Here is a 7,232-nt window from a genome sequence, read left to right on the forward strand (position 1 = left end):
GAAAGCAAAAAGAAAAAGAAATTAAGCCACAGAGAAAAAGAAAAGAAAATGTATTACAGCCACAGACTAAGAAAAAGTTAATCAAACAAAGACAGAGAAAGAAATAAAGCACAGAGAAGAACAACAGCAAACGAAACAAAGACACAAAGAAGAAAAAGCAAAAACAAACAAAAAATATCAAAGGAAACAATAAAAAACTCCCATTTAGATGAGGACCGCGTAGCCTGGACAAACCGCCCACCACATTTATAAACATGGTATCACTCAAGTCTTGCGAGCCGAGCCCTCAGGTAAGTGCCGACGGCTTCTGCCCCGAAGCTGACCTGATTTGAAATTCCGTTCGTGACTCTAATGAAATTGAATTATGCATTGCATGTAGTTATCAGGTTAAAAAGAATATCATATGTGATGACAAACAAGTCTTCTGGTTTAACGATGTTATATTATGTGTCTATATATATATATGTGTGTGTGTGTGTGTGTGTGTGTGTGTGTGTGTGTGATTCATTAATCTTATATTAGCTTATATACAAGCCTGCACATGTGTTGTTGTGTGAGTGACTCATCTTCAGAACTGTAGGGGTGAAAGAGAGAGAGAGAGAGAGAGAGAGAGAGAGAGAGAGAGAGAGAGAGAGAGAGAGAGAGAGAGAGAGAGAGAGAGAGAGAGTAAAATAACGTTTAACCTTTAGAAAATGTGCCTGGGATACCCAGCGAAAGCATAAAGCGGCACTGTTGGAGCGCGGGGCAGGCCCAAGCACCTTAGAGTCCGCTGGGACATTCCGAAGGCGTACGAGACGAACTAAGGCCATTCATGCATCTAATTTACTGTGGCGCGTGGGAGAAAAGGGCACAAGGAAAGCGCACATTCGTCAGGACAACGGGCGTTCACAGACCTCCAAGCTGTCGCCCCGAGTGTTACGACGTCGAGGGGCGGATGGCTCCTTCAGCTCCTCGAAGGACGAGAAGGCCGCTTGGAGACGTTATGGGGCCGTGAAGAGCTGCTCCAGACACGCGATATTGTCCAGGCCTCATGTAGGGTTTTAGTCTCTCTCTCTCTCTCTCTCATTCTCTCTCTCTCTCTCTCTCTCTCTCTCTCTCTCTCTCTCTCTCTCTCTCTCTCTCTCTCTCTCTCTCTCTCTCTCTCTCTCTCTCTCGTCTCCTTTCACATTACATTTCTCCTCCATCGCTTTACGTGCGGATCATCATCATCTGCGTTTGTCGCGCGGGGAAACTCCTCCGAGGCGAGATGGAAGAGGAGCCAGATACCTGTTATCAGGTAACTCTTCGCCATGGGAGGTAACACGAGTGTGCTACCCTTTCACCCTTCCACACACTCACACGTTCATACTCGGGCGCGCACACAGAAGCACACATCGTCATTTGTAAACTCTTATCCGCTTTCAGAAAAACACACTCGCAGGCGCAGGTACTCCCACGCACCACGCCCCGAGTACGTTCCTCTACCGCCGCTCTGTTCCTAGTCTCACGTGAAGGAATTGGAGGATGTAGCGACTTGCGAGAGGGCTTCCTTTAACTTTAGAACTCGTGTATTGATCCCGTTTGTACGGAGATGGGGAAATGCAGCGGTGTAATGGGATAATGAGGTAATGGCAGTTCAGTGTTGATGACTGTTTTCTTGATGGTGATTACCGTGATAACATGATATACGCATGCGCAAATATGCACTTTGGGCGCGGACGCACACACACACACGCACACACACACACACACACACACACACACACACACACACACACACACACACACACACACACACACACACACACACACACACACACACACACACACACATGCCTCCACTCCAGCCGACCGCCTGAGAGAAAAAAACGATGAAAGTCCTATATCAAGATAAGGAGACGACGTCGGAAAGGTTAAACTGCAGCTTGTATGGTAATTAAGGCGTTCACAACAACCCTCTTGAGTAGAGGCATCAGGAGGTTATGGCGTCCCTTTCCCCTCGTTCCGCCACAGGGGAGGTCTGGTGCCTGGGGGGGAAGGGGCAGGGAGGGTGGGGAAGGTCCCGAGGGATGTCCGGGAGGGGCAGGGGGTCTGAGGGGGTGTCTCAGAGGGTCTAGGGGAGGATCTAGGGGAATCGCGAGGGATCTAGGGGAAACGGTAAGGACATTAGGAATTTATGGTGGATCTAAGGGCATGAGCCAAAGAGATTGTAACGCCTGGAAGGGTCTTTGAAAAATCTCCCTGTAAGAGTCTGGATAGAACTTCAGAGGCTGAGATATATATACGCAGCCCTTTTGCAGAATTTAGAAGGATCAGTATTTTTTTTTTTTTTTCGAATTCTTGATTACCTCACACTTTTTGGTTGTCTAAGGAGATTGTGTCGGTGTGTTTTGACAGGATGGGGACATTTCCAAGAGAGCTAGGGAATAAAGTAAAGCTTTTGGGGGTTAACCAGTGGACCATTAAAACATATAATAATAAATAAATAAAATAATAATAAAGAAGTAAAATCAATAAAAATAATCAACATTTTCCCACAAGTCACGATGCGAATTCTAAAGAGATATATATCGAGAAACTGCGGGGAATCGTGTAGAAATTTGATCTCATCTTAAAGCATGAGAGCATGTCCGTGCAGCTCAGTCAAGAAATTCTGCGAAACTCCAGCATTCCCATCGTGCCTTCAGCCTCCCCGCGAGTTCAAATACTTTGCCGGGGATCGTGAAAATACCCACAGGGCAAAAATGGGATCTATACCCACACACACACACACACACACACATACACATACTCACACACACACACACACACACACACACACACACACACACACACACACACACACACACTCACATACACATACTCATACACATATACATACACACACGCACGCACACACACACACACACACACACACACACTCATATATATATATATATATATATATATATATATATAAATAAAAGAGAATTCGGGGAAGCATCTTCGCTAAACTATAATCCACTAATGGTTTATCCAAAATCATACAAGAGAAGACAGATCCGAATGATGTTGCCTGACGTGAATGCCAAACGCCACTTAGCAAAAACTTTTAAATTATTGACTGTAGCCTAAACAAGAGATTTTGGAAATACGTAAAGTCATTTAGTATTTACTGTTTATTTTAATTCATTTCCATCACCATCAATAACAAACACGTCACATAAAAAGAAACAAAAAAATATATCCTGCTTATGCGATACATTAATGAATGATAATATATTGACTTAATCCCTAACAAAGAAGTCAAGTATGATCACACACACATCCACACACACAAACACAACACACCCACACACAAAAAAAAAAAACACAAACACAAACACACACACACACACAACAAAAAAAGAATCACAAACACAAACTCAAACACACACACACACACACACACACACACACACAAACACAAACACAACACAAACACACACACACACAAACACTCACAAACACAAGCACAAACACAAGCACAAACACACACTGGTTGCGCACATGAAACAGAATCACACACGCATCACGAGCGTCACCCACACCACAGTCGCCCCTCCGCTCGTGACGACAAGCAAACATGGATACAAACTTCGTCGAGAACCTGCGTGGGGTTCCGGGAAAATGTTTTTTTTCTGAATACGCTCTAGACAAGGAGATACATATATTTACTTAACTTCTTATGCCTCCTCATTCTCTTTGTTATTTCATTATTATTATTATTATTATTATTATTATTATTATTGTCTTTTCTATATTTACAGCAACAATAACCAACGGAAGCGCGCGGAAGTTTATCAATTAACATAAAAAAGCCTGAGCAACCTGGAAGATCCCGGAGAGACCAATTTAAACAAGAGAGATTAACTAGATTCATTAGATGAGGGAAAATATTTTATTATACGATATTTTAGAGAAGAAATCGTGGTTAGTGGTTCTGGTAAGTGTGTGTGCGAGAGAGAGAGAGAGAGAGAGAGAGAGAGAGAGAGAGAGAGAGAGAGAGAGAGAGAGAGAGAAGAGATAGAGATAGATAGAGAGAGAGAGAAAGAGAAAGAGAGAGAGAGAGAGAGAGAGAGAGAGAGAGAGAGAGAGAGAGAGAGAGAAAGAGAGAGAGAGAGAGAGAGAGAGCAAGAGAATGAGAGAGAGGGTTAATGCCCGCACCTGTATGCAATCTACGAGCATGTAGAAATGAATTAAGAAGCAAAAATGAGCCAGAAAGAAGTAGAGTAATCCGGGCTCAAGCAAGCACAAGCAAGCTCAGGGCGCCTCTGCTCTCTCTATATCCCCCCCCCCCCCCCCCGAGGAAAACATTGTATTTACAAGCCTTAATTTAACAAAAGACGATTACCGAATTATTATTTGAGGCTGTATCTGGCACAACTAATCCCCCCCCCCCCCTTTCCAAGAGGCTATTTTTGACCTTTTCCTTTGACCCTTCCTTCTCCTTTATCTCCGGCTCTCCTTCCTCTCTCTTCTTCTCGCCTCCACTCCTTCCTCCCTTTCCTTCCTTCCTTCCTTCTTCTGTTCCCTTCGATTCTTACTTATCCTCTCCCCCCCCCTCTTTTCCTCTCTTCGTGTCCACTTCCTACCTCTTTTATTTCTCGCCTTCCCTTTTTTTTTACTTCTCTCCTTCTCTCTTCTTCTCCTTATATTTGATACTCCCTTCCTTCTTTCCATCCACTTCTTCGTCTCCTCTACATACTTCCTCCGTCATTTCCTCTCCTTCTCTCTTCATCACCTCCTTTCCTCCCTCTCCATATTCTCTCCTCTTCTCCTTTACTCCATCATCCGCCAAATTCCCTTTCCTCCTTTCCTTTCTCCATCCTTTCTTCCATCCCTTCACTCCCCAGCTATCCTCTCATCTCCATCTTCTTTTTTTTTCCTCTCCTCCTCTTTGTTCCTCTTCGAGTCTCCTATTAACCTTCCCCGTTCCCGTTTCTCACTCTCTCTCTCTCTCTCTCTCTCTCTCTCTCTCTCTCTCTCTCTCTCTCTCTCTCTCTCTCTCTCTCTCTCTCTCTCTCTCTCTCTCTCTCTCTCTCTCTCTCTCTCGCCCTCTCTCTCTCTCGCCCTCTCTCTCTCTCTCTCACTCTCTCTCTCTCTCTCTCTCTCTCTCTCTCTCTCTCTCTCTCTCTCTCTCTCTCTCTCTCTCTCTCTCTCTCTCTCTCTCTCTCTCTCTCTCTCTCTCTCTCTCTCTCTCTCTCTCCTTCGTCCCTTCCGCGGCCTCTCAGCTAATCACTGACCTGCTTCCATTGTGACCTTTGACCTCCCCCTCCCTCCCCCTGCTCCTCACTAACTTTTCCGGCACTGGCAGCTTCTCCTAATTACCTTGGCACCTTCTGGCACCTCCTCTGGCACGTTTTAGTTCTCTGGATGGCACTCTTTGTCTCTCTCTCTCTCTCTCCGTAGGCCTGGCGTGCGAAGTGGCTCTCCTATGGCACTGACGCTGATGCTGGAATATTCGCTTCAACTGCCTTTCAGAGGAAGCTAATGCGCTGCGAGAGAATATTAGGCTTAAGATGATGGAGGGAGAGAGAGAGAGAGAGAGAGAGAGAGAGAGAGAGAGAGAGAGAGAGAGAGAGAGAGAGAGAGAGAGAGAGAGAGAGAGAGAGAGAGAGAGAGAGAGAGAGAGGAGATATATAGATAAATAGATGAATTAATAGATAAATAGAGATGTATAAAGATAGATAGATAGATAGAGAGAGATATATATATATATAGATAGATAGAGAGAGAGAGAGAGAGAGAGAGAGAGAAGAGGAAAGAGAGCGAGAGAGATCAAACTCGAGAAAATGAAAATGGTAAATGGAGAAGGACGCGTTAGGAGAGCGAGAAAAAAAAAATCCAACGAAAGAAAGGCAGACGAAAGAATCCGAGAACGAACGAAGGGGAAAAGGGGGAAACACGTAAAGATGAAAAGAAAGTCAAGAAACAAACTTGGGAACGAGGAGAGGAGATAAAGAAGGGGAGGGAAAGATAGAAGGAGAGAGGGAAGGCAAGAGGAGGAACAGAATTTTCCAGAATGTTGGTGCAAGAAGGAACTAGGATTAATATAATAAGAAAGGGGGAAAGGAATAAGAAAGAATGAAAGAAAATTGAGATAAACAGCGATCGATGAGAATAAAACTCCCTAAAACAATAACAATGTTTAACAAGTAACAAAAAAAAAAAAAAAAAAACAAAAAAAGTGCATGCGTTTAATACAATCATACATAAGCCAAACAAAATAGAAAAATAGGAGAATGTAGAGCAGAGAGAGGATAAGAAGAGGAAAATATTTAGTAAGGATGAACTTGAAATGCAATACAAAACCGATACATTAATAGATATTAAAAATTATTTTGCGCATTGACGCTGTGAGGAGCATCCGGGTTTCCAAAACATGCAATCTTGCAAGAAAAAGCATAATGCGAGTTAGGAATAAAAATACGGATCATATCAAATAATAAAAAAATAAAAATAAATAAATAAATAAATAACAGCTTTCAAAACATTACGATCTCGTTGACTCGTGAATATTCAGCATGATGTAATGTACAGTAAATTGAACATATATTTATTCTTCAAATTGTACGCCAACACCCCCCCCCCCCCCACAGAACGCGTAAGTTTTAATTACTCTGCAGTAAATTATATGAATATTTTTCTTCTTTTTTCAGGTGAGAAATGGCCTGTTTGATGGTAATGTCCCCGGTGCGTATGTTACGTTTTGGTGATCCAACGAAAGGTAAGAATAAATTAGATTATGTGATAAAAAGGCAGGGTATCGGAAGAAAGAGAAATGAAAATCAATAGCGAGATGAAAAGAGGTAGAAGATATAAATAGATAGGCAGAAAGATAAACACTATGTGTGTGCATGTGTATGAGAGGGAGGGAAGGAGGGAGGGATAGATAGAGAGAGAGAGATAGACAGACAGATATATATATATAAATGAATATATATATAAATAAATATATATATATATAGAGAGAGAGAGAGAAAGAGACAGATAGAGAGAGAGACAGAGAGAGAGAGGGAGAGGGAGAGAGAGGTATACAAACAGACAGACAGACGCAGGCACTGATACAGAGACAGAGATACAAAGACACAGAAACAGGCACAGAGGCAGAAAGAGAGAGAGACAGAGACAGAGAGAGATCCTGAGAAGCGAAAAGGAGAAATGGAACGCTTCAAGATGATATGAGAGAGATTGGATTTGAGAGAATTAGATGAAAAGGTAATTTGGGTCGT

At 42.9% G+C, this 7,232-nt stretch overlaps 1 long non-coding RNA gene across 1 annotated transcript in view; it reads left to right on the forward strand.

Moving 5' to 3' along the window:
• Nucleotides 1–6,745, forward strand: part of LOC125043164 — a 10,456-nt gene extending 3,711 nt beyond the window's left edge. Inside the window, exons 2-3 of the long non-coding RNA XR_007116397.1 lie at nt 1–290; nt 6,660–6,745. The exon at nt 1–290 is cut by the window's left edge and continues 200 nt beyond it. This is a non-coding gene — a long non-coding RNA (uncharacterized LOC125043164). The remainder of the gene's footprint in view (nt 291–6,659) is intronic.
• The last annotated feature ends 487 nt before the right edge of the window (nt 6,746–7,232 follow it).

This window comes from Penaeus chinensis, chromosome 33 (assembly GCF_019202785.1).
Source record: "Penaeus chinensis breed Huanghai No. 1 chromosome 33, ASM1920278v2, whole genome shotgun sequence".
Taxonomy (NCBI): Eukaryota; Metazoa; Arthropoda; class Malacostraca; order Decapoda; family Penaeidae; genus Penaeus; species Penaeus chinensis.